Source organism: Musca autumnalis, unplaced genomic scaffold (assembly GCF_047663935.1).
Source record: "Musca autumnalis isolate F117 unplaced genomic scaffold, ASM4766393v1 scaffold_2, whole genome shotgun sequence".
Lineage (NCBI taxonomy): Eukaryota > Metazoa > Arthropoda > Insecta > Diptera > Muscidae > Musca > Musca autumnalis.
The window spans coordinates 248,452,974-248,480,793 of NW_027411755.1; the positions used below are offsets into that span (position 1 = coordinate 248,452,974).

Genomic DNA, 27,820 nt, shown 5'->3' on the forward strand with positions numbered 1-27,820 from the left:
AAAATATGATTGGGGATGCGGCTTTTTTTAAAAATATCATTGGGGGGGGCGTGTCATTTTTTTTAAAATATGATTGGGGCAGGATTTTTAAAATTATGATTGGGGCGTAATTTTTTTAAGGAGCGTGGAATTTTTTAATAATATTTCTTTTTAAAAATATTGTTTAAGGACCGTTGATTTTTTTAAAAATAAAAACAATTGGATTTAAACGTGGATTTAAATTGATTTGAGGAATGTGAATTTTTTAAAATATATTTAAAAAAATATATAAATATTTTTTAAGGCATATGGATTATTTTAAAATATTTTTAATATTTATATAGGAGCGTGGAATTTATTAATTATATTTTTCAAGTTTTTTTTTTAAATATTTTTAAAGGACCGTCGATTTTTAATCATATTTTTTTAGGAAATTTTTTAAATTATTTTTAAGGAAAGTAGATTTTTTTTGTTAAGGAACGTGGATTATTTTAAATTATTTTCTTAAGGAAAGTTGATTTTTTTTATATCGTTTTTAAGGAACGTGTACTTTTGTTTAGAAACATTTTTGGATTTTTGGATTTTTTAAAAATATTTTTTAAGGATCGTGATTTTTTTAAATTATGTTTAAGGAAGATGACTCTGTAACTATTTAATGACAGAATTACCGAAACTATCGATATCATGAATTTTAAATTTGTTTATAATTTCGGTAGTTAACGAAATTTTTCGGCAAGTAACTGACCAAAATAAACTTGTTACCTCAGCGGGAAGATCCATTCACAATATAGATGAGTACCTTATGAATTTCAGAGGAGATGGGGTACCTTCCCTCGCATTTCTTGCAAACGCTATATGTACATATGTATGTATATGCCAAACTTATCATTATATTGGCTTCAGCATTAACTTTGGGAGACAATGGGGTTGTGTCTCCGACCTTAGGTACATATTTGGAGCCCACTTTTTAAATATGTTATGTCTTGTCTGAACGTCATGCACGGTGCGCCTTAACTAACTTTAAATGACAACCGATTACACCTGTGAAGTTTTTGCAGATTTTAAAACAGCAATGTTTATAGATGAGAAAATCCAATAACAAAAAAAATCGGTGGAGAGATTTTTAAATAAACTCGCGATCAAATTTCACATTTTTAGGTTTTCACGATTTTACTTGGAAACCGCAAGTCCTATCGAAATGGGACTAAAGACAATAATGTAGAGGATTTTCACTGCTACAACATTTTTTAGTCCCATTTCTATAGAAATTGCCGCTTCCAAGCAAAATCCTGAAAACCTACAATTAACCTAAAAATGGATTTTTATTGGATTTTTCTCATGTATGAACATTGCATTTTCAGAATCTGCAAAAAAATTCCAAGTGTTGGCGGGTTTCTTTTAAAGTTAGTTAAGGCGCACGGTGCATGACATTGTTTTATAAGCAGGCGATACAGTCAGGGCATTTGAACTTCCATATCTCAAAAATTAAAACCTGCGAAAGTATCATAAAGGTCAATCTAGTAATATTGTGTCCAAACTTAGTTTATGTTCAAAGATAAGCCATATCGGTGCACTCCTGCAGGTACCTCCCCCACAAATGTTCAAAAATGTTCGGAAAAATTGGGCGCACGATAACTCTAGAAGGTAGTGACCGATTTGTCCTTACTTTACACATCCCAATATATCTACCGGATAAGTTCACTTTAAGACCTGCTATCGAATCACTTTGATTTTTGTTGAAGCAACTTACATTCGCTGCCTCAATTACGATGGTAAAAGTTTTTCATGGGCAAGTCCATAATTCATGAGAAAACATCCCGAAGGTGTGAAAACCACCTATGGCACCCCCATGGTCTATGTCGGTCCATTCCTTTAAGTACCTCCTCCGTAAAACTTTCGAACTTTAATCCTAATCAACATTTTTGTCGGTACATACGCCCAAAATTTTGAAACCCCCTAGAAAGTGTTTCAATTTACACAGGCTGACGGTATATCTCTGTCGGCAAAGCCGACTGATACTTGTTTACTTGTTTTCTGAACATTTTTATTATTGATTGAAATTCTATGTCTCCTACTTTTGCAAGACACTTATGTATGCCTTCTTTAGAAGAAAATATTTGTTGATTAGTGTAATTGCTAGCCAGTAGTGTTTATGACTTGTATGTCATTCACACAACATGTTGTGCTGTTGTATATGTTTAGAAAATTCCACCCTCAAAACCGGAAATACATTTTCCCTGTTGCTCTCACAAAGCAGAGAGCGAAGTGAATAAACGAATCAATGAGAGCAACGAATGAGGGAACAAAACAAAAAACATAAAAAACACAGACCGCATCAAACACAACACAACAAAACAATGCCGCTTGCCAACATCAAACCCCAACAAACTACAACCAAAGCCACACACAATCGTACACACACAAGCCCCAAAGAGGGCGCAACATAATTTTCCGGCATTTCCAAACGGCAGCAAGTACCAAAGTAAAAAATTGTGAAGATTAGTTTGCCGCGAACATTTCAACAAAAATGTTGTAAACGACGGATAGACGACGGTTAATGATAAATCGAAGAATGGAAATGAAATAAAAATTACGCGCGTTTAAATCCGGTAAAAGACGTGTAATAAGAATACATTTCAATGGAGTTACCAAACAATAAGAATGGTGCGATTTGTTCTTTGGAAAGCAGAAATTAAATTTTAAATGAAAAATTTGTGTCGATGTGTGGTGCGTCGTGCGTTCGTTTGCCTGCTGCCAATGAATGATGAATTTCGTTGATTTAAACGAAAAGATTAGAGGCAGTTTGGTGTGTCTTTGGAATGATAACAAAGTGAAAAGTGAAGTTTACTGACCGCTTAATTTCTTTTAAAATAAAAATTAAAAAGCGGAGTTTATCTACCGCCACATACCAAACAAATAAGCAAACAAAAACACCCCCTTTGTTGGGGTATAAAGTGGAAAGAATTAATTCTTTACTTAACAAAACAACAACAAATTTAATTGATTTACATTTGATGATTATCAGAGAAGTGTTTGTCTCTCCATAGAATTAAATATAAATACATTATTAACAAAAAATAATTATCACAAAGGAGAATTATGAATGAAAACGAATTCTAATTAGATAAAAAGGTAAAAATCAAAAACGGGAATAAAATAACTGATTTTAAAATTGTTTGCGTAACAATTAATTTCAATACTGAAGTTATGAAAAATCAAACTACAATCTTGAGATGCGCAGACCTAAATTTATGTTTTGTATATGTGATCTTCTGGAAAATTTCTAAATTACATCTAACCCTGAACCCCTGAACACTTGATTTGAATTACAAATAAGAAAAATGCTTATTACAAAACCCTTTACTAGGTTACTTAATGTGGTAACCCATTATTTTTGTGGCAAAAAACCAATACGCACGACACGAGCTTTGTTTAAATAATGGGTTAGTAAGGGGTTTTGTAATGAGTATTTTTGCTGGGAAGAATATAACCGCAGTAATTGAAAATGTTTTCTTTTTGCTCATACATATATTCGACCCAATAAGTAAAATTGGTGAACTTTTATTTTATAAAAAACAATAGAAGGTGAACAACCATGATGAAATTTCCATACCTGGGAAGTTTCTGATCAATTGCTGCCCTATCGTTTGAGAAGTGAATAATAAAACAAGTAAGAACGGCGTTAAGTTCTTGTTATACCCTCCACCACAAGTTGTATTGAAGTAAAATGGAATAATTAGTTTCCTTTCGTGTATGAAGAAGACTCAATACTAATTTTCAGCAATTTCGGTAAAACAATGTGAGGCACCATTCTATGGGGGCTATTTCCAAACGTCGATCTACACCGACAAATTTCTGAAAGAAAGTTTTTAAGCTCAAAGAAGACTAAATACCAAATTTCCTATATTTCGGTAAGAGAATGTGGCTAAAACTTAAAAAATACCGAAAATCAAGAAGTACGCTTCTATGGGGATATAGGAAGACGTGGACCTCTACTGGTAATTCTCTTCTGGAATATTTTATAACTCTTGGAAGACGAAATAACGAATTTCAGCCATTTCGGTTGGATATTGACGTCACAATCTTCAGTATTACGAAAATCGGAAGGTACCGTTCTATGGGGGCTATATCGAAACGTGGACCTATACCAACGAATTTTAGTCAGAAATGGGGCAATATCAAAGCGTGGACCTTTTATATCACATTGAAGACTAAATACCAAATTTCAGCTATTTTGGTGGAATATTGAAGACACAACCTTCAAAATACGAAAAATCGGGAGGTACCTTTCCATGGTGGCTATATGAAGGCGTGGACATATACCGACAAGTTTATAGGGGAAGTTTGAGTACCCCCAACGAAGTCTAAATACCAAATTTCAGCCATTTGGGTGGAATATTGAGCCCACAACGTTCAAAATACCGAAAATCGGGAGGTACCGTTCTATGGGGGCTATATGAAGGGGAGAGTTTTATACCATCAATGTAGACTAAGTACCAAATTTCAGCCATTTCGGTGTGATAATGAAGCTAAAACCTTCAAAATACCGAAAATCGGGAGGTACCGTTCTATGGGGGCTATATGAAGGTGTGGACCGATACCGACAAAATTCTGGGGTAAAGCTTTATACGCCTAAAGAAGACTACGTACCAAATTTCAGCCATTTCGGTAGGATAATGAAGCTAAAACCTTAAAAATACCGAAAATCGGGAAGTACCGTTCTATGGGGGCTATATCAAAACGTGGACCGATATATCCCATTTTCAATACCAATTATCCTGCAAGTAACAAAAGCTTCTGTACCAAATTTTGACTCTCTATCTTTAAAATTGCGAGCTGTATCTTGATTTCAACAGACAGACAGACGGGCGGACGGACAGACGTACGGACATGGTCAAATCGACATAGAATTTTATGCTGATCAATAATATATATACTTTATAGGGTCTCCGAAGAATATTTCGATGTGTTACAAACGGAATGACAAATTTGATTATACCCTCCATATGGTGGAGGGTATAATAAGTAAAAGGCATTAATATAGGTGTGACAGAAAAAATAATAATAAATGAACTGATGTATCCCACGGAATCCTGAAATTCGTCATTACAGTCATAGGGGGATATACCCGTACGACAGTTGTTCGTAGATATGTTGAAGATAAGGGGCTATATCAAAACGTGGAGTTGTGTCTTGTCTATATTGACCTAGAACTTTGCCCTGATCAAAAATATGATTGTGTTTCCAACGGAAAAAGAATTAAAATTACACCATTGGGCCGGGTCGATTTGAAAACCTTAATGGGCCCTTCGCGTTTCTGATTCCTGGGATTGAACTGAGCAAAAAAGTCCACTAGACCATATGTCTTCGATGAAAATCGAGCCTCCCGATTTTGATTTGAAGTTTTTTATTGACGTTTTTGGATATTTTGGAAAGCATTGGAAATCTCCTTCAGGAAGTTTTGGTCTTGAGAAAGTGCAAATTTTTCGGAAAATATCGATAAATAACTCTGTACCACAAAAGTTGACCAGAAAAATATCTAAGCGTTCTGTTACATGTTCTATCGTGTTGGGATCCATGGACAACGAAATTACCTTTGGTTCGTTTGGGTCACTTCGTTTTATTATTTTATAACGGTAAAAGTAGTGAAAATCTGGGTTTCTTACATTTTAAAATTTAAACGGACATATCTTCTTTTTTTCACAACGAATTTATTTTTATCCGTTTTCCTTTTAAATGGTGAATAATAACTTTCGAATAAGCTATTATTTGTTCAAATCGGTTAATAAATGGCTAAAGCTGGGTACACTTTGTCAGTTCTGAATGACAGCTTTGTTGTTGCTTGCTGGTGTGGTCGTTCATTTTTATCATTCATCATGTAACCGCAAAATGTTTTGTGGTTGCTGGATGGTTGGACAGTTATCGATACTAGAGAAATATCGACATTCAAAACTGACAATGTGTACTGCTCTTAAGTTATAGTGGTTGATTCATACCAGTTCAGTGGACTTTTTTGCTCAGTTGAATCCCAGGAATCAGAAACCCGAAGGGCCCATTAAGGTTTTTTTCCTTCCACACAAATCGCCCCGGCCTAACCCCCATATTATAGTGAGCTACCACTGAATGGTTTCATAGCAATGCAATTGTTTGGTATTCTATCAGAGGAACACCCAGCACAGGATGCAGTTAAAACTTTACAAAATTGGTCCGTTTTTTTAGAGTGCATATCAAAACCTGGAACCACATTATTTTGTTGTGTAGAGAGGCATACCCCACATGAGAGAAAAACTATAAGTGTACCGAAAATGTACGGTAAGGTGATTAGGGATCTATCTAAATTTCTCGATGCATAGAAAACACCCCTGCAAAATCAATGATTTGTCATGAAGAAAATATTATATCCAACCAGGTTCTTATATACCTTATATAAAATTACGTGTAAATGTTCTATAGTGAACAAAAAAAAAACCTTAGGAAGAGTTGAAATCAATACCTTTTTTTCTTCTCCTTTGAATGAAGCTCCGGGGGAAATCAATCTTGTTCCAACCTTCAGGGACAGGTAGCGACTCAGAACCTCAAATTCGATATCAATACCCACATAAACACAATCTCGTGAAAATCGTCACTAAAGAGTTTGTTAATGAGGTGGTGGACAAAGTGAACAAAGCTCAGAACCAAAAAGAAGAACTAAAGTTCGAAATAAACCTGGCGCGGCTAAACAAAAGAACATTCTATCCACTGCCTCGAAAGAGGCCAAAAGGAAACACTACAAACAAAAAACGTAGTGGAAACCTGCAATAAATAGGATCGAGAGCATTGCAAAACTCACAATAACGAAAAAGCAACCGTAAAGGCCACAACATAGAAAATTGAAGACGAACCAAGGGCATCTAAACAAAACAGCAGGATATTCCTTATGAGATCATGGAAAGCCCCTTAACGTTATCGTAAGAACAGAAGAGGATCACGTCTTCCGAAGCGGAAAACACTGTCGGACCTTACAGAAGTGGAAGATGGCCGTTGACACCGGAAAGGTCCCACCATAAACTTACACCAAAATAGCACAGAACTCTGTTATGCCGTGATTAACACCAGTAGAGGGTCTAAAAGGCTATATATAGACCATCAGCAAACCCCGATCTATAGGACTGTCATCAACTTATCGACACCAGTAGGCGGTCTGGCGGATTCTCTAACTCATGTTTTGTTATCAACTTTTATTGGTACTTTTCATTCGTAATTTTGCCGATTTTTGTCGGTAACCAAAAGAATGAGTTACAGAATTCCGCTACTGAAAGGCTACTTAAAGACCACATTCTATTAGGGAGTGGTCCAATAGAAATCGGCAGCAGTGAGTTGAAGGGGGATCTTTCAATGGTCCACATCGGCCCTCATGCGAACTTTTCCGTTCTAGGGGAAATAAACAATACACGGTGCTCTTGAATCAAATTTAAATGGAAGGTGCTTACAACTGGGAAGTTTATGCAGATTCTGAAACTACAATGTTCATAGATGAGAAAAATCAAAAAACAAAAAAAAATCGCAGGAGCGCTTTTTAAATAAATCGCGATTCAAGTTGACATTTTTAGGGGTTGTTTAGGTTTTTGCGATTTTGCTTGGAAACCGCAAGCCCTATCAAAATGGGAATAAAGAAAATGTTGTAGCTATCAAAATTCTCCACAAGATTAACCTTAATAATATTTTCGTAGGTTTTACAACTTTTGAGATATAGAAGTTGAAATTGAGACAATTCAAATTCAATTCAATTCAGTATCGTCTCCTTATAAAACAATGTCATGACTGCAATTCCCCAACTAAAACTTATATGTATATCTAAACAAGTGAGCCAAGGCTATAGTCGGGTCGGGGCCGACTATGTGATACCCTACACCACTTCCCCTGTGCATAAGCTTTTGACTGGTAAAATTTAAAATATTAAAATTGGGATAGTTTAGCGCCTTTGCTCTGAATGTCTTCATTAATAAAGGTCAATTTTATTGAAACGCGTTTAAGTTCATCGTCAGAATAACTCAAATAAAAAAATAGAAAAGTGGGATGTATGCCAACCATCAACCATCACATTCCGACCCCTGAATAATATCCGACCATTACCAAAATAGGTTTATTCCTCTGTGGGACCCCCATTAACACCCAAAATTTCGTGACGATCCAATCAAAATTACGACGTGTAGCGTGATTACAAAAAATTAAAAAATAGGACGTATTACCGACTATTGTTATATCTCCGTTATTTAACCACATACGCCAACCTGCTTTACATCATTGTAAAGATGGGATTTTCTACTTTCATAGTCGGACTTTGCTTTTGGAAGGTCCCCAACCAATGCCGAGCTATTCGTCATTATTATTAAAATCGCAAAAATGAGAAGTTGTGTTTCAATAGCGGCTATTGCGATATCTTCATTGTTTTACCACCTACGACAACCTACGTTACATCGTTGCAAAGGCGATACTTTCTACTTTCATCAGCAGGTTTTGCTTTTGATATACCCCTTATAGAAGCGGAGATATTCGTTTTGAAATAAAACGTTGATTTTTTCTCCAAATAAGTTGTTTGCCCATTCCGACCCCTGAATATTATCCGACCATCACCAAAATCAACAGGCTTCTTCCTATGTAGGACTCCCATTAACCCCCAAAATTTCGTGACGATCCGATCAAAATTGCAACCTGTAGCGTGATTACAAAAAATGGAAAAATGGGATGTATTAACGACTATTGCGATATCTCCTTTATTTGGCCACCTACGCCAACCTACTTTGCATCATTGTAAAGATGGGATTTTCTACTTTTATCGTCAGACTTTGTTTTTGGAAGGTCCCCAACCAAAGCTGTCATATTCGTCATTATTATTAAAACCGCAAAAATTAAAAGTTGTGTTCTATTAGCAGCTATTGCGATATCTTCGTTGTTTGACCACCTACAACAACCTACGTTACATCGTTGCAAAGGCGATATTTTCTACTTTCATTAGCAGGTTTTGCTTTTGGCATACCCCCTATACAAGCTGAGATATTCGGTTTGAAAAAACATTGTATTTTTCTCCAAAAAAGTTTTTTGCCCATTTCGACCCCTAAATATTATCCGACCATCACCAAAATAAATAGGACTTTTCCCCTGCGGGACCCCCATCAACACCCAAAATTCGGTGACGATCCGATCAAAGTTACGACCTGTAGCGTGATTTCTTTAAAAGTGGAAAAATGGGATGTATTACCGACTATTGTGATATCTCCGTTATTTGGCCACCTACGCTAACCTACTTTGCATCATTGTAAAGACAGGATTTTCTAATTTCATAGCCAGGTTTTGTTTTTGGAAAGTATCCAACAAAAGCTGTGTTATTCGTCATTAGAATTAAAATCGAATAAATGAAAAGTTGGGTTCTATAATCGACTATTGCGATACCTTCGTTGTTTGACCACCTACGACAACCTACCATACATCGCTGCAAAGGTGATATTTTCTGCTTTCATTAGCAGGCTTTGCCTTCAATATACCCCTTATAGATACGGAGATATTTGCTTTGAAATAAAACGTTGACTTTTTCCGCAAATAAATTTTTTGCCCATTTCGACCCCTAAATATTATCCGACCATCACCAAAAACAATAGGCTTCTTCCCCTCCGGGACCCTCATCAACATCCAAAATTTGGTGACGATCCGATCAAAATTGCGACCTGTAGCGTGATTACAAGGTTTAGATGGACAGACGGACAGACGGACAGACGGACGGACGGACGGACTGACGGACGGACACACATAGCCAGATCGACTCAGCTCGTCGAGACATTCATTTTTGTATATATAAGTATGGGTCTACGACCATTATTTCGATGCGTTACAAACTTTTTGGCCAAAACCAACTTATAATACCCTCCCCACATAGTGGTGTAGGGTATAAAAATGGTACAACCTAGGAAAAATTACATAAGCCAGTCTTGTAGAGAATTTTTACAGCTATAAGATTTTCTCAGGTCCCATGCCGATAAGACTTGGCGTATTCCAGCAAAATCGCGAAACCCTAACAAAAAAACCTAAAAATGTAAACTGAGCTTCTTTATCTAAAAAATGGTACAGCCTGAGAACAAATCATAAACGTCAATCCTGTAGAGAATTTTCACTGCTACAACATTTTCTTTAGCTCCATTTGGATTGGACTTGCGGTTTCCAAGCAAAATCGTGAAAACCTAAAAAACACCTAAAAATGTGAATTTTGACCGCGATTGGTTTAAAAATCCCTACAGCGATTTTTTCTTGTTTTTGGATTTTTCTCATCTATGAACATTGCTATTTCAGATTTCACAAAAACTTCCCCTATGTAAGCGGTTTTCATTAAAAGTTAGTTAAGGCGCACCGTTCATGACATTGTTTTATAAGGGGGCGATACAGTCAGTGCCAATTTGAACTTCAATATCTCAAAAATGGTAAAACCTACGAAAATACCGTAAAGGTCAATCTAGCAGAAAATGTTCATAGCTACAACATTTTTTTCAGTATAATTTTGATAGGACTTGCGATTTCTAAGCAAAATCGTGAAAACCTAAACAACCCCTAAAAATGTCAACTTGAATCGCGATTTATGTAAAAAGCGCTCCGGCAATTTTTTTGTTTTTTGATTTTTCTCATCTATGAACATTGTAGGGGGAGAGGGAGGAAAACTAAAGGTATAGAAAGATATTATTTGTATGACTAAATCGGCAGTGTACATGCTCGAAGTGTTTGGCAACCAAAATAAGAATTTAGACTTGATAACTATTATCGTAAGGCTAAGACATATTTTACCACGATAAACATAGACAATGCGCATCTAGAGTAAAAAACATGGACAAATACTGCCTTCATATCACTATTCAATAGTGAGCAGATAGAGGAAAAAAATCCTATGGCGAAACCCAGACGAGTATAAAACAAAGAACCTACAAATACACAGTAGAGAAGAGGTTAGTAGAGTGACAGGCATCTACTGTACAATAAGGGTTAGTAGGCCGAAAGGCATTTCAGCGCACCTAGGTTTACAAGAAAGAACACGCAGAAAAATAATGTGTTAAAAATAGAGTATGCAAGGCATACAAAGAAGACGGCGAAACGTTGGAACACTTTCGCAAATCGTAAATCAGGGTACATTTCATCGGTATTATTTTATTATCGCTAAAAATAATGTAAATAGTTGTGAGTTAGATCGAGTTGGAGTTTTTTTTACCAATTTCCATCCAAACCTCCTGCACGAATTTGCACGTTTTGTTTTTATGCGATATTTTGTCTTGCAGCTATATACAGATTTTTTTGATTCAAAATGTCAGAAAATAGTATAGGGTCACTTCCTGACGTTTATGTAAAATTTAGGGTTTTGCTGTATTCTAGGACCTATAGTAAAATGATATGGCGAACAAAGTTGTAGAATATTTTGCTCTGAAACGCTCACATTTTATAGGAGATTTTTCATGATTTAAAAAAAAACTAACCAAATTAGCCCCACAAATTAGCCATAAGGACCCTCTAGTCAGTAAAGTTACCAAAGACACCTTACACATGTAAAATGGTGACACCTTACCAACAAATTTTAGTCTCGTTGTTTTTTTTTTGGCAAGATTGATACTGATTTTTCCTTGGTAGCTAATTTAATTGTAATTAATTTTCACATATTTCTGGGTTTAAATAAGAGATAGAGTTTTGATGATTTCTAAGACCTATAGTAAAATTTTAAGGCGAACAATTTTGTAGAATTTTTGGTTTGATCATATTTTATAGGAGAAGGGACCAAAAAGACCCGTTCAATATGTTTATTATTAAAGTTCATTTATTAAAGTTGTTGAGAAATCCGCTAGGTTCTCAAACAAAATTTAATAATATTGCTCACATGCGAGGATCCTTCATTCTTCTGCTTTAATTTTTGGAATAAACCCAAATGTTCCTTCTATGAATGCCTTTGAAATAATTTTCTTGTCCTTAAGTTCGTTTTTGTATTTTCTTACGATATCAGCCATTAAAAGGTATGCCAATAATGAAGAACGTGATAAAACCAATGAATTTTACTTTTTTGGTAAATGGAAATGAAAATGAGCAGCAATAACAAAAACGACAACATTGTATCCTAAAGAATTTACAATAAACAAATATTTAATTAAACAAAATAACGAAATAAAAACATAAATATGGGTCAATAAAAATCGCCAGGAAATGTGTGTTTGTCTGTCATGCCAGCAGACTGTCTATTCTCTGGGAGTTCAACACGAAAAATGTTAATAAAATAAATAGATAAAAATATGTATGGTGTGATGGTTGGCGGTCGGTGGTCATATCTAAATAAACCACAACAAAACCAACAGCAATAACAAAAACTAAAACGAAAGAAAGAATTTTTCTTTCATTTTGGTTAAAGAAAAACAAAAAAAAAATACCTTAGGAAAACCACCTCAAGGTAAAAAAATTTATGATTTGGAATTTTATCAGAATATCCAAAAAAGGCAGAAGAATGAAAGAAATTTAAAGGCATAGAAATTAAAGTAACGAAACAAACAACAAAAACCTTTTAAATCACTTTAGAGAGGACTTTCTTATTTTCTTTTTTAAAAGAGTGAGAGAAAGTATAGGTTGATTGGTAAACACACAATTTTTGGCTATATTGATAAAATCCCTTTTGAAATGGACGCATGACAACACAGCATTACTTACAAAGTGCTTGCTTTTAAAGTAAAAGTAAGGATTAAAATGGACTTAAATATTGAGATGGTAACGAATTAAAGCTGAGTGCACATTTGTACGCAGTGTTGCCGTCTTCAGTTAGAATATGTTTTAGTCATTTCTTTTATATGACAATTTTTGAGTTAATGGGTAAGAAGGGAGAAGAATGAGTGCGTCATATCTACTTTTCCCTAAAACCTCAAACAATTTTTTAGCTTCGAACTTGGTGTTTGATAAGTCCAGCCCTTTTCCAGAACTTCTCACGTGTTTCTAAAAGGAACACAAGTTATTTTTATACCCTCCACCATAGTAGGGAGGGTATATTAAGTTTGTTTTTCCATTTGTAACGCATTTAAATAAAAATTTGCGACCCTATAAATTATATGGAGAACTTTTTTGCTCATCGGCAAAACATTTCAGTATGTTTTCAGATTTTCTGGCTAAGGGCTCCAGAGATATCGCGCCTTGAAAATGTCGAATTCTGTAAAAACTATAGGCAAAGAAATTCTCATAACTTCTTAAATGTTGGTTCAAATAGAAAGCATTTTTTTGTACCTTTTGCTTTTTTGTTATCAGCTATCTAATAAAAAGAATTTTGCACAGTGGGCTTCGGTGAAATTTTCGCGATTTAATATTGAATATCAATTTTAATCAATGATTGTACACTTAGATTTTCTTGAAATTTTAATGTATTATTAATTACAAAAATTGTAAGTCCTATTTCGTAGTGGGATTCGAATAATTACATACACATATGTAATATAATGTAATTCATTTAAATTGGCCCGATGGCTTAGAATTATTGTAAAGTTGATAAATAAATAAATAAATAAATAAATAAATAAATTACTATTTTTCTTAATTTTTTTAAAGTGTGAAAAATTTGTTTTTTTACAAAAAAAAAAAAATAAATAAATAAAATAAAATAATATAAAATAAAATAAATACCCCTTAGTAATGTGGCGACATTTCCTGAGTATTTCAGCCATGTAAAACTTTTCTACAAAAGTAGTGTCTAAGATACGCCGCTCGGACTCGGCGATAAACTGTAGGTCGCATATCATTTAGCTAATATGAATCGGGTTGCACTCATTGACATGAGAGAAGTCTCCCTTGACCCTTATGGGATGTTTGTGAAACAATTATTATTAAAATAAAATAAAATAAAATAAAAAAATAAAATAAAACAAAATAAATAAAATAAAATAAAACATAAAATAAAATAAAATAAAATAAAATAAAATAAAATAAAATAAAATAAAATAAAATAAAATAAAATAAAATAAAATAAAATAAATAAGATAAAATAAATACCTCTCAGTAATGTGGCGACATTTCCTGAGTATTTCAGCCATGCAAAACTTTTCTACAAAAGTGGTGTCTTAGACACGCCGTTCGGATTCGGCGATAAACTGTAGGTCCCATATCATTGAGCTAATATGAATCGGGTTGCACTCATTAACATGAGAGAAGTCTCCCTTGACCCTTATGGAATGTTTGTGGAACAATTATTATTAAAATAAAATAAAATAAAAAAAATAAAACAAAATAAAATAAAATAAAAAAATAAAATAAAGTAAAATAAAATTAAATAATATAAAATAAAATAAAAAGTTAAATTTTTAACATTTGTTCTGTTGTTTTATTTAAGCATTTATCTTGAGCGTCTTAAAAACTGCTTGATTTTTCAATTTTAAACATTTCGACATTCAGTATTGCCACAGCAAAAAATTAAGAAAATCAAAAACCACCTTTGGTTTGGTTGGATTTCACTCTGAAATCTCCATATATATTCTTGATCAGGATGAAATTCTGAGTCGACCTATGCATGTTGGTCCAGTCGTCCGTCTGTTGTAATCATTCTAGCATCCACGAATATTGAGATAAAACTGTGAAATTTTGGGAAGATACATCTTTCGTTTGCAGGCCAGTCAAGTTCCATGAAGGGCTATATCGGTCCACGTTTTGGTATGGCCCCATATAACGGTGCCGCCCGATTTTAAGCATTTTCACGTTTTAAGACACATTTTTGACATTTACGGTTCCTGGTGACCAAAAAACCTTATATTCAAAAAATTATGGACGTAGGTCCATGTTTTGATACAGCACCCATCTAACGTTACCTGACGATTTTCGCTAGAATTTTTAACCCAACTTGCTGTAATTTGACATTTGAGGTTCTCAGCGGTCACGAAATTTTTTCACATAAAATCATCAACATGGGTCCATCTTTTGGTATAGCACAAATGTAACAGTACCTCCCGATTTTCAGTATTTTGAGCATTTTAACTAAATTTTTAACAGAACTAGCTGTAATTTGACATTTGAGGTTCCCAGTGGTCACGAAACTTTTCCAGCGAAAACCGTCAACATAGGTCCATTTTTTGGTGTAGCCCCCATATAACGGAATCTCCCGATTTCCGGCATTTTGAGGGTTTTAGCTACATTGTTGGACAGAACTATCCGTAAATTGATATTTGAGATTTCCAGTAGTTACAATAGACCGAACTAAGAAAAGATCTCCAATTCTCTCTGTTTAGTGCTTCGGTTTCTGGAATACCGCGCCTTGTCATCTCTTCATCCACCTGTTTGCGCCATCTGTTCTTTGGCCTACCAATTCTGTGTGCACCGCCATGTGGCTCGATTTTATACGCCTTTTTAGCGGGTTCATCATCTCTCATTCTTATGATATGGCCTAGCCAAAGCAATCGCTGCATCTCGATACGTTTAACTATATTGATGTCGTTGTATAGCAGATACAGCTCGTGGTTCATACGACATCGATATTCACCGTCAACGCAGTTTGGTCCGTAGATCTTTCGAACAATTTTTCTCTCAAACACGCCAAGCACTGCCTTATCTGCTTGCGCAAGTACCCAGGCTTCAGTGTTTTGTATAGCGTTATTTTTGTTTGACGAGTGGTATTACTAAGCCAAAGTAGCATCTGTTGGCCAATACAATATTTCAAAACTGATGTTGTGTTTACGGCGGTGCCGAGGTATACGAAGTCTTTTACTACCTCAAAATTATAGGAACCAACTTCCAAAGTTGGTTCAACCTCAATGGCCGCATTGCGCGTCGACACCATCAAACTGATCTTCTCGCCGTTTACCGCCAGACCAACTTTAGCAGATTTTCCTTAGACCTTCATAAAGGTATCGGTTACTTCTTTTACTGATCGTCCCATGACATCTATATCATCAGCATAAGCAAGTAACATGTGGCTATTAGTGTAAATTGTGCCACTTTTTTTGACGTTTGCCTCTCGTATAACCTTTTCTAGCAGGATGTTGAAAAGATCACACGAAAGACTGTGTCCTTGTCTGAAACCTCTTTTGGTACAAAACTCTTCGAAAAGGTTCTTTCCTATTTTAACTGAGGATCTCGTGTCAGTTAAAGTCATTTTACAAAGCCGAATGAGCTTTGCGGGGATACCAAATTCAGACATGGCTTAGAATACCTTTGAACGTAGCGCGCTGTCGAAGACTGCTTTATAATCGACAAAAGGTGGTAAGTGTCGATCTGCATCTCTTGGGTCTTCTCGAGGATTTGCGCAGGGTAAATATCTGGTCAATGGTGGAATCGCCAGGTCTAATGCCGCATTGGTATGGTCTAATTATTTCGTTGACCATGGGCTTTAGTCGTTCGCACAATATACCTGACACTATCTTGTAGGCGATAGGGAGAAGACTTATGCCCCTATAGTTGGAGCATAGAGTCTTATCACCCTTCTTATGCACTGGGCACAGGATACTCAGGTTCCCATCGTCGGGTAAGCGTTCTTCCTACATTAAATACCATCTTCTGGGATTGGATCTGTGGTATTTTCGTCGACTTCGCTACTATTGTATACCAACAGTTTGGAAAAATGCTCTTTCCATATCCTTAGCACACTATCTGTATCTGGTAACTACCTTGCTGGTCTCTACAGGAGGATGTGCCACTTCTAAAGCCATCAGTTTGATGTTTCACTCTTTGGTAGAATTTTCGGACTTCATTTTGTCTCCTGTACATCTCGATTTGTTCACACTCCCGCTTTTCCATCTCTCTCTTTTTTTCCTCCGGAAAAGACGTTTCTCGTCTCTCCTTTTCTCCCGATACCTCTCTCGTGCGCTACGCGTTGCTACTGATTGAAAGGTAGCCCTGTATGCCGCATTTTTCTCTTCGGTAGCAGCACGACACTCCTGGTCATACCAACTCCTGGTCATACCATGGATTCCTTGGTGGAGGTCTCTGGTATCCAAGTACTGATTTTGCGGCTGTTTGTATGGAGTGGGCAATGTTTTGCCATTGTCTTGATATGTTATCGGGACTAGAAATGCTTTGATTAAACAGTTGGGTCAGTTGAGTGGAATATGCTGTGGTTATCTGTTGTGATTGCAGCTTACCGATGTCCAACTTCCGTGTTGTGTCTGTTCGCATTTTGTTGGCTACGTTTAATCTGGTACGTACCTTTGCTGCAACAAGGTAGTGTTCGAGTCTACGTTTGTACCTCGGAACGATCGTACATCCAACACGCTTGATGATTGGAGATCTTTTCTTAGTTCGGTATATGGAACAAATGTTCTGTAATGGGCCAGCTAAGTAAGTAAGCAAGTAAAACGTCCTCACTAATAATTATTTAATATAGTTCACCTTTTTGGTATAGGCCTCATTTAAGCCTTCTGATTTTCGGTATTTTGAGAATTTTAGCTGTATTTCTTTACCGACATTTGAAGCTTCTCCACCAAAAGTTGTCAATATAGGTCCATGTTCTGGTATAGGACCCATATAACAGTACTTCATGATTTTCGGTATTTTGAGGGTTTTATCTACATTGTTTGACGGAACTATTCGTAATTCGACTTTTGAGATTCCCTTCAGTTATATATAATTTAAACATTTGGGGTATCCGTGGTCGAAAAATTTGTCCACCTAAAATTTTGAAAGGAAACTAATTATTCCCTTTTATTCATGGTGGAGGGTATAAAAAGTTCAGCCCGGCCGAACTTAAAGCCTTTTTACTTGTTTTTATATGAATGTTTAGCCCTTTGACTGACCTTCTCATCGGTTTCTCCTGAATTACTCTGAGAGAAGCTATGACTTTTTTATACTCCAAAAAAGTATCTTAAATGCAATATTTTAATTAAAACACCTTTGTCCTTCTTTACAGGTTTGGACCCACTCAAATTAAATTGAAAAACAAATGACTTTGAAAACAACTTCAAAATTCCAAAAAACATAAATTCCAAAAAAATATACATATCACAAAAATAGTGACAACTCTGTGTAACTAAAAAATTAATAATGGCAACCCTGCCTTGTTAGTGCATAGTGAAAATAAGATAACAATTTGCCAAAGAACATCCTTGATATGTTCATGGAGGTAAATATTGGAAGAAAAATACAAAGAAAAAACACGAAACCCATAACATTATCAATGATAAAAGTACAATAAAATACAAAGCAAACGGATGCCAAACGAAAGTGGAAGCAAATAATACTAACAAGGATTAACAATGGATTACCTGACATAAGCAACAGCACTTTTGCCTTCTTTCGTCCTTTGTACATTATTTCCTACTGCTGCAACTTCAATAAAGCAACAGCAACGATATAAAGAACTGAATTGAAGTTGAATCTTAACATCTTCAAGAACGGAGGATATAAGTCTTGCAAGGAATTATTGGAGGGTGCATATCTTACAAAAAGCACCTACAGCATTTCAATTTTTTCCTGGGACAGCTCAAAGAAGTCCAGCCATCTTATCACATACCTCAAATAATTTTAGTATGACTTGTCTGATGGCATGTCTCAGGCATTTTATGGATTTTTGAGCTTTGTTCTGTTTTCATCACTCATCTTGGGAATAACAACAGGAACAGCAGCAACGATAGGTAAGTCCTTTAATTTGTATTTTGCTCCTCCTTATTTTGTTTCTTAAGATTGCTTCTCAGTTTTCTTGTTGTTTGTCGATGATGGTATGAGGCAAATTTTTCATTTTCCTGCCATTATTTTTTAAGACAATGTGTGGTACCTTCTTCCTTAGACCCCCTTAGCAATTTTTGTAAATATTTTTTTAATTTTTTATGGCAGAAGAAAATTGTTTTATTCTTGGGCAAAAACGAAAAAAAAAACTTCAAACAGCAATGAATTTAAGCAGTCGATCGTTGAAAAAAGGTAAACTTCAGCTTAACTTCCCCTAAAGATAACTGAGGCGGAGTATGCCAACAAGGATTTCAATAACAACTTTTTACTTTTTTATTCTCTTAAATGTTCTTTTTTACCTTTTGTCCTTTTTTGTGTAAAGGTAAAAGTAACCAATCCATTGCTTATGATGACGATGATGTTGTTGAAATGACTAAAAGTTATTGTAATGATTTTTAATATTATTTGTGTAGAGGAGAAGAAGAAGGGAGAACCAGAAAAGGTAAAGACAAATAGATAAACGGAAATGTTGGGGGAATGGGAGCTGTTAATTCGTTTTTAATTAAATTTTAATGTTTATAATGAAAGGTGACCATTAGAAAAATCATTGAAATAAAGGATAGAAATGAGAAAGGGATATAGTAATGGGTAATATTAGAGAAAGGATAATTAAAAGGAAGTAAATAATGCATTACTTTAATGATGTTCGTAGATGGATATATGTATACGTCCCATATAAGTCTGTATAAAAGAGTATGTATATTTTGCTGCGGAACATTAAAATGTGAGAGAGCATTGACTTTTCTCGAGTAGTTTATCCAAAGACAATCATTGGGGTAGTGTTTGAGTTTCCCAACTCCAGTATACATATATCATAATATGTCTTCCATGTGTAGCCTGAAAAATAAATAGTGTTTAAAAGAGATTTATGTTTGAAATATTTCCGAAAATGCAGCCACCCATATCGCCCCAGAAGTCTGTAATTCTGCAGGGTGGCTCCGCAACTAAAGCCAAGCAAGGATGCCAGCATTGCCAGAGGCTATTGCCAGTGGCGAAAATTCTAGAGGCACTACTTCTGATGAGAAGCTGCTTCCCAGTTGCTTAACATCAGCGGAAGAGTGGCTAGCCCAATTGAAGCAACGCAACATTGGAACATTGGTATCAATTGTGGGCAACGGTTAAATCACTCTCCAATCCGGAAAATAATAATGATATAACGGGCTAATGGCTTGAGAAGTGTCCGCAATTTATCAGGGTGGTCCCGCTACTAAAGCTGGCCAAGTATGCCAGCAGAAGCGAATTGTACAGGTCGATTTCACTCCTGTCGCCTTTTGCTAAGTTTCTAGAGTAAGTACTATTCCCCATGGTGGGAAGCTGTTCCTAGTCCGTTACATCAACGTGGACTCCTTAAAATGCACAGCACCACTACGACATTACAGGTCATATTAACACATATCAGTCGAGGACTGAACCAGGACATGTCATAAGAACGAACAGTAATGGTGGCTCTTGACCTATCGAGGTCTTCGATGCCATGAACCATGCCAAGATGTTCGAGGACAAAGAGACGACTTCCCTCAAGTCGTGTTTGAAACATTGGATACTCAACTATATATGTGAGGATGCCAGTTTTTTGTGAAATTCGGAAATGAGGATTCGACAGGTTAAAACAGGGTGTTAGTTCCCCAAGACGGCGTGATATATTAGGAAAGAAACCTCTAACTTTTCTGACGGCATAGGGATCGTAATGAAGGCAGATGATATTACTATCTTGGCGTCGGTTCCTATCATCGATGACATAAATATATACATAGGAATATGAGAATATCTCCAGCTATATCTACTGCTTCATCACCTGGACGGCTGAAATGAAGTTAACCCTGAACCTATTAGTCGATGGTGTTCTAATTCCGACCACTTACTACCCATACGCTCTCAGTAAGCATACATTGACTATCGCTGAATTACAAGTTATTCTGGGGCCACTAGAAGTTGTACACACTTCATTTTTATACCCTCCACCATAGTATAGAGGGTATATTAAGTTTGTTTTTCCGTTTGTAACGCATTGAAATAATCATTTGCGACCCTATAAAGTATATATATTCTTGATCAGCGTAAAATTCTGAGTCGATCTGTGCGCGTCCGTCGGTCTGAGGTAATCACTTTAGCATCCACAAAAGTCGAGATAGGACGCTGAAATTTTGGGAAGATGCGTCTTTTGTTTGCAGGCAGGTCAAGTTCGATGATGGGCTATATCGGTCCACGTTTTGGTATAGCCCCCATATAACGGTACCTCCCGATTTGAGGTATTTTGAAGTTTTTAGTCACATTTTCAAACCGAATTAGCTATAATTTGACATTTAGGGTTCCTAGTGATCAACAAACTTATATTCCAAAGGATATGGGCATAGGTCCATGTTTTGGTATAGCCCCCATATAACGGTACCTCCCGATTTTCGGTATTTTAAGAATTTTAGGTACAATTTTCACCCGAACTAGCTGTAAATTGACATTTGTGGTTCTCAGTGGTCATCAAACTTCTCCACCGAACATCTCCAGCATAGGTCCATGGTTTGATATAGCCCCTATATAACGATACCTCCCGATTTTCGGTATTTTAGAATTTTAGCTACAATTTTCACCCGAACTAGCTGTAAATTGACATTTGAGGTTCTCAGTGGTCATCAAACTTCTCCACCAAACATCGTCAATATAGGTCCATGTTTTGGTATAGCCCCCATATAACGGTACCTCCCGATTTTCGGTATTTTAAGAATTTTAGCAACAATTTTTAATCGAACTAGCTATAATTTGACATTTGAATTTTCAGTGATCACGAAACTTCTTCACTAAAATTCGTCAACATAGGTCCATCTTTTCGTATAGCTCCTATATAACGGTACCTCCCGATTTTCGGCATTTTGAGGGTCTACATTGTTTGATGGAACTACCCTCAATTTAATTTGACTTTTGAGTTTCTCTACAGTTACAAAACTTTTCCACCAAAAATTATAAAGATAGGTTGACACTTTGATATAGTCCCGTAGGTGGTACCTTTCACCTGGCTGAACACATTTTTTAGATTAGATTTGATAATTAAGACAATTGGTGTATCTATCCATGGTCGAAAATTTTTTCCACCTAAAATTGTTAAAGGACAATAATTATTCCATTTTAATTAAGACTATTTTATGGTGGAGGGTATCAAAAGTTCGGCCCGGCCGAAATTAACGGCTTTTTACTTGTTGTACTTTATTTTATTTCGCTCTCTGCTGGATTTGATCATGCGAACTCCTGATTTGTAGCGGAACACACTACACACTGTGTCACGCTTACGAACATTAAGGCTTGTTTAAACGCTAACACGTGCACCGCCATCTGTTTTTTTTTTTATTTTGTCAACAAAATGTGAGCTAGGATTTGCCACGCAACCGTACTTTGTAATGAGTAATATACATAAGTAGTTATTTTTGTTTACATTACTTTGTAATGGGTAACATATTGATTAATGGATCCGAATTTTTGCTGGGAGCTTGCAGAACACGGAGGAATCCGAACTTTTTTGAGTTGCTACAACAGCGTTACAACATTTTAAATCCCGATTTAGCCTAGAGCGAATAATAACTCTTGAACGGATACACGGATTTGATCAAAACATTGTTATAATTTGTCAAACCTTGGATCAAGTTCGAATATGGACCATATGGGTAGGTACTAGTTCAAATTGGTTCGCTAAAATGGATGCGCACGATAACATACGAAGGGAGTAACCGATTCCATCCAAACTTTGCACATCGTAATATTTCGAATAGCAACTATATAGGTCCACTCCTTCGGGTACTTACCACACCAAATGTAAATATTTCCGTCGAAAGTGCCTTTTAGGGACATGTTCCGGATCGTTTTTAAGTTTTCACACAAGTTCAGTTTAAGGGCTTCTAGAGTGTTGCTTTGACATTTTTACCGAATATACTCCTTGTGGTCCTGAATACATCGAGATAAATAACATAATGGTCCAAAAGCTCTAAACAATCCTACGGTGAACAAGTAAAATGGCTGATTGGAACCACAACTATGGGAGTGTGTCTGATATTGGCCCAACATGTGCACACCTTAAACTAAGTTTCAAGATGGTCTATATCGGACAACCACTTTCGGTACCTCCCTCACAAAAGTTCAACATTTTCGATTGGGTGCAGTTTAAGGGCTGTTTGAAGATTTTTTTTTGAATTTTAATGAAAGGTAGTTATTGTAAATAATAAATATATTTTTTTCCTAGCAAGAAATGCTTCCTGACATAATGACTCAAGAGCTCTTAAAAATCATACGGGGACCAACTAAGATTACTAAAAAGGCACAATAATCATCGAAAGCATTGCTTTTAAAATGTAGGCCCTCTTAGAAGATTGACCATATATGTCCCTTTCTTCAGGTAACTGCTCCGCAAAGCTTCAACACTTATGCACTTTAAACCAGGCAACTTCTCGGGTCGTGTTGTAATTTTAATAGCGGATAGCCTCTGTGAACCTCACTACAACAGTATAATTTTCATTGACTTCCACTAGCCAATACTTCCTGAGACATGGGTTCCAACATTTTCCAATATTAAGCGCCTAATTTTTTTCTCTCGAATATTCCGTATGTCCGAATATTCCAAAAACCCTGTCCAAATGGTATAATTGCAATATTCGACGGATTATGACTGTTTTTGGTGGAGACTGTGTTGATTGGATCTCTCAGTGGAATAATTAGGCCCTCTTTTTTGATAGCTACCCCACAATAGCCTAAAAATTTTAGCTGGAACATTCCAAAACGTCTGTTGTCGCTTAAGAAAATTCGTTTTAGTTTTCAAATTTGTTTGCATAGTCTGGGAGCATTTAGCTGTTGGCAAAGTCGGCCGATTCTTTATTATTAAAAGAATAGTTTTTTTGTCTACATTATTTTTCTGCCTACTGGCAATGCCGAAGGTAACTTGCTTACATTACTTTGTAATCGGTTATTCGGCCCATTTTACCTTCAATTTGTAACTGCTATCGGACTTCTTTTCGAACATATACATAGCTTGTTATTTTTTGGAGGCTATTCACTCTTTTTCAGCATTTAATAAAACAGGTGTTATAAATAAGACCATCTGCTGTGTCCATATTTAATTTTCAATTCAATTCTTCTTCCCATTCAATTTGCCCTCCCACCCATAGATGGTATTTCCTCAAAAATTCCATAATTCATAATTCCATTATAACTGTCAAATAAGCTCCAAAACAATATTTCCCCCAAAAGAAAAATGATCATAATAATGTATTTAAAATTCAACAAAAAAATTCTAACTTATCCAACAACTACGTTTTGTGGTTTGAGGTTAGATTGTTGTGACAATTGTCGTTCACAATATTGACACTTCAATGGAACTCCACCCAGCCAGCAACATAAACAGAAGCAGCAGCAGCAACAGCTTCGCCAGAATGTTGTAGTAGTCAAATCAAATACGTCAATTCAAATTTAAAGTTTCAGTATTCAGATGCATATCTGAAATAAACGTGTAAATGTACACAACTAAGTGTCTCGGTGAGTGACTATGAACTCTGGTCGACGTCAATTGTTCGTCCTGTTGATTTGTTCATGTCGCACATGAAGTTATCTCAGAAATGCCATTACGAATGCAAAACAGGTAAATGTTCTGTATTCATTTTCCCGTGTATTTTGAATTGGGTGTAACGTGAGCGGTGATATTATGCGGTATTCCCAAACATTTTAGTACGAATATTGTGTGTACGACACTAGGCGTCGTCTATTGAGCTTTTGTGGTTGTGGCTGCTGGCATTTGAAGCTACCGCCTTAAATGATCGTCCACTTTACGTTAAATGTCGACGACCATAGTTGGGGAAATTTTTCTTCCAAAAACGAAAAATTCAGACCCTACTCTAAACTGCCTTGCTTTTTTTTTCTGGTGGCGACAATTGTTGCTTCGCACATTTTTGCGTAACATAGTTCGTTTCCAAGCATTCTTTTGTGCGCCTGGCTTTTGTTGTGTTTACCTTTGCCCAAAATCAGTAACATTTGTCGCCTCCGATGGTGCTACAACACCATTGATTTCTGTTTCATACGGGCGTCGGTGGCGATGGCGGCGTTAATTCACAGGCATAAATTCTGTAGGAAAACACAAAAAGATAATCGTCGACAAGTACTTTACAATTGCAAATAAAGACGCGAAGAATTTCAACAAAATAATTGCGTAAAATTACTATGCTAAATGTGTTTAATAGCCAAGACGTGTCTTTCAACATTGACGCTATCTACAACAGCCAGCCAAACAGTCGTCGACCGGCTGGCTGGTTGGATAGACTGGCTCAACGGAACAGTGGTTGAAAAAGTGTTTTAAAAATGTAGAGAAAAGGTAGTACAGAAACTATTGCAACCCAACAAAAAATTGCCAGCCACGTGATTACGAAATAATGTAAAGAAGCTACCTTCTGCATTACCAGTAGGGTGAAGAATAATATCGTTCAAATTTGGCAAGGCAAGCTACTTATTTTACTCATTACTAAGAAATGAGTACGGGTGTGTGTGTCTGACCACAAATCCGATAGTTCTGAGTTCAACGCTCACAGTTGGCAAAAATAGGAAATCTTGTTGATATACGTTAGGTCGACCCAAAAAATTAAAATCCGATCCGATTTTCACAATTTTTTGTAGGATTCGGTTTTTAGCAACAACAATGAACTAAAAATTTGTCATCGATTGGACCATAATGCGGCTTTTAGAGAATTTTCGTGAAAATGCACCTTTGGCCCATACAAATTACTATGGAAACTAACAAAGATCGCTAGGTTAGTGTTAGCCGATCGCCATAAAATTACATTGATAAGGTTTTGGATCATATGGAAAAATTAGGGGGTAGGAGTTCCAAAAATTGTTTTTGGTCGACAACAGTCAATATCCGTAAACAAAGGCACAGTCCAAATCAGAAGTTCACATATTCAATTCCGGTAGAGGTCAAAATAAAAGTGTGGAAATTTTTGAAATCGATAATAATTCTCATCAAAATTTTTATGAATAGAACATGTGTATTTAGCTTAATTATCGACATTAAATGGCTATAGAATAAAGTTGTTATGACGTTTAGTGACTACTTTGTTAGTGACTAAAATAAGCATTTTTTCGCGAGACATGTCCTTGTTAAAATAGTGGGTTAGTGAGGGATTTTGTAATGAGTGTTTTTGCAGGGTTATTTCGTGTGATATGATATTGGGTTAGTAGGTTGCTTTCTAAGTAGTTACGACTACCGAAAATAATTATATAAACCCGTAATTTGGTAATGGGGTTTTAGTTGAGAAATAATGGATAGTAATTCCTCAATCACAAATGTGAGCACGAGAACTCTCGAATGGACAATCGATTTAGTCCAAAATCCCACACAGAATATCAAAAATTTTCTCAAAAGTGCAGAGAGATGTCTCGGATTATTTTATTTTTTTTGTGCATCGCATTGCATTGTCATCGCCGTCATTTTCACCGCACAGGATTTTCCGAGGAAATGCACGCTTCCTAAGATATTTGTTGTAAAATGTTAATAAATACATAAACAATGTAGAGAAATTCCTAATAGATGAATAAACTGCTTATGTGAACAGTGTTTCAAATAAGTTTTGTATAAAATACAAAAAAGCGTCGTTGAACAGGCCATAAAATCCAAACACGATCTAAAATTACAAGACCTAACAAGGGTTTTTCTAGTCTCAATATGTACTTTCCAAAAGATGTTTGCATTTTAAGGGTTGCACAGTCTTACAATCGTGAATTTTTTAAATTATATTTGGATTTTTTGAAGTTATTATTTAATTTTTATTTTAGGATCTTTTAAACAAAATATTAATATATGTCTCAATACTCATGGATTAAAAGAAATATATTTTTTAACAGTCGCACAATGGTTCAAGAAATGATTTTCCTGGCCAAAAATCTAAATTTTGTTTTGTAACAGATATTTAATTTCTATATGGGATTCGATAGTAAACATAAAAACAAACATTGTTCCACAACATCCTATACGGGACAAGGGAGACTTCTCTCATATCAATGAGTGCACCCCGATTCATATTTAGCTCAATGATATGGGACCTACTGTTTATCGCCGAGTCCGAACGGCGTGTCTTAACACACCACTTATGGAGAAGTTTTTCAAGGCTGAAATACTCAGGAAATGTCGCCAACATTACTGAGGGGTATTTTGCCACCGTTGAAAAATGTTTGATGTTGCTTGGCCGGGGAATCGAACCCCCGACCTTCTGCGTGCAAGGCGGGCGTGCATACCATTGCACCACGGTGGTAAACATATTGAAACTAAGGAAACCAAAAAATTAGGTCAAAATATTGGAAGGTGCGGGCGTGGGGTGCCCCTAAAGACGAACATTTTTCCCATGTTTGAGAAATACGTAATTTTTGAAAACTTCTGGAGAAAGAAATATCTATTTCTCGGAAACTACAACATATATTGCGTTCGCTGTTTTTTGTTAGGTAGGTAGGATTGTGGTCTTTAAAAATCGGTTTAAGAAATTACCGTAGCGTTTACACAACATGAGCTATTTTATTTTTCCAAGTTTTGTGGAACAACATGGAACAGTGTTCCGTTCCCGCAGAAATATGTCCGAGAGTCTCCTCTTTTAGATCGCCCCACCCGACTTTAATCCATTCCTCACTGGTTAAAAATATTTTTTCCAGCAGTCGTGCATTTTTTATTAATTTTCCAGCAGTCGTAAATCTAAAAAAAAACTTCGAAAAGTCGTGTTTTTTTTTTAAATATTTTTCCAGCAGCCGTAGATTTTTTTAAATATTTTTCCAGCAGCCGTAGATTTTTTTAAATATTTTTTCAAAGTCGTAGATTTTTTAAATCTTTTTTGTGCAATTTTTAAAATATTTTTCCAGCAGTTAAGGATTTTTCTTTCAAAATATTTTTTCCCCAGTCATGGATTTTTTCTTAATATTTTTCTAGCAGTTAAGGTATTTTCTTGGATATTTGTCCCACAATCGCAGATTTTTTTTTAAATTTGTCCCTCAGTCGTGGATTTTTTTAAAATAGGTTTCCCTTAGTAGTTGATTTTTTTAAAATATTTTTGCAGCAGTTAAGAATTTTTTCGTGAATTTTTAAAATACTTGTCCACAGTCGTCGATTTGTTTAAAATCCTTTTGCAGCAGTTTAAGACTGTTTTCGTGTTTTTTTTTTAATACT

At 35.7% G+C, this 27,820-nt stretch overlaps 1 protein-coding gene across 1 annotated transcript in view; it reads left to right on the plus strand.

The window, feature by feature from the left end:
• The first annotated feature begins 2,480 nt into the window (after positions 1–2,480).
• Positions 2,481–27,820, plus strand: part of LOC141392560 (uncharacterized) — a 245,128-nt gene continuing 219,788 nt past the window's right edge. The window contains exons 1-2 of the mRNA XM_073965495.1: positions 2,481–3,111; positions 17,837–18,560. The gene's annotated coding sequence lies outside the window, so the exon portion shown is untranslated. The remainder of the gene's footprint in view (positions 3,112–17,836; positions 18,561–27,820) is intronic.